Source organism: Adiantum capillus-veneris, chromosome 23 (assembly GCF_014529385.1).
Source record: "Adiantum capillus-veneris isolate H3 chromosome 23, ASM1452938v2, whole genome shotgun sequence".
NCBI classification, from domain to species: Eukaryota; Viridiplantae; Streptophyta; class Polypodiopsida; order Polypodiales; family Pteridaceae; genus Adiantum; species Adiantum capillus-veneris.
This window is the reverse complement of record NC_140953.1, coordinates 110431512-110432729: the sequence shown is the minus strand read 5'-3', so window position 1 is coordinate 110432729 and position 1218 is coordinate 110431512. Positions and strand designations below refer to the sequence as shown.

The window sequence follows — 1218 nt, the reverse complement described above, 5'->3', positions numbered from 1 at the left end:
TCTCAAGATTCTTACAAATCAATAGACAGGTTTTCAAGGGGATGGACACGTTTCACCAACTGCATCACTCTCCAGTCCCATCAGTCTTGGAGAGAGAGGTGTCGCACAAAATGTCGGTTGAGGGGCCAGGGGCAAGGGGAAAATGAGAAATAGAAAAAAAAAGTTTCAAAATCTGAAAAATAAAATTTCCTCTTGCCAAATTCAAGAAAAGGAATTTTGTATTCGGAAAAATGATTTTTCTAGAACACTGCTTCCCATGTGTCTCTCTCTCTCTCTCTCGCTTTCTCACATGGCATGGGGAAGGGGGAATTTTATAATGGAGATCCAAAAAGTTATTACTCCATCTGCTCTTTGAGAGAGACAGGGCTGAGGGTACCCACGAACCAGACTGGGAAACGTCAAAAGGAGAGTTTACTCAGTGTTGGGAGAAGGCGTGGAAGTCGATGGTGGTGCTGGGAGGGCTTGAGGCGGCGGCCTTGAGCATGCCGTCCAAGTCGTGGTCGGAGAGAGGTAGGCCGGACATGGCCATCACCGCCCGAAGATCAGCTAGACCCAGCTCCCCATCCTTATTCACATCTAGCACATCGAAGACTGTCGCAGAGCTGGCGCAAGCTCAGCCTGCCGCTGCTACTGAAGAGATATTGCACCACCGCCGCCCGCCATGAGCCGCTGAAACTCCTCCAACCCCACGGTGCCGTCGCATCCAGATCTGCCATGGCGATCATCGCTCTTTCCCATGAGCCGCCAAAGAAGGCGCTGAGGTCCTGCCCGCGCCTTCGCCATCTTTTTTTTTGGCCTGAACTAGCCCCAATGGATCCCCCTGCTATTGCCACAATCCACCTAATTTTATGTTCCTTGGTCACATTCTCTCCTTTCCAGGAACAGGCTCTCTCTCTCTCTCTCTCTCTCTCTCTCTCTCTCTCTCTCTCTCTCTCTCTCTCTCTCTCTCTCTCTCTCTCTCTCTCTCTCTCTCTCTCTCTCTCTCTCTCTCTCTCTACTCCTTTGTTGTTGTACTACATTTGTACTTTTAACTTGACTTTGCAAATAATATGATGCGTAAATGTATTTAATGTATTAATTATACTGCACATTAATTAACCAACCATGGACTTCTTAGTCTCCATGTTTACATTTACTAACATGCAAGTGACCACTAAATATCTTGGTGTTCAACCATTAGCATTTTAAAAATCCATATCTAAGATTGCAATGGTGGTA

At 46.9% G+C, this 1218-nt stretch overlaps 1 pseudogene; it reads right to left on the bottom strand.

Annotated features, from left to right (window-relative positions):
• Positions 1-415: 415 nt before the first annotated feature.
• On the bottom strand, positions 416-913 carry LOC147428361 (calcium-binding protein CP1-like; annotated as a pseudogene).
• Between the last annotated feature and the right edge of the window lie 305 nt (positions 914-1218).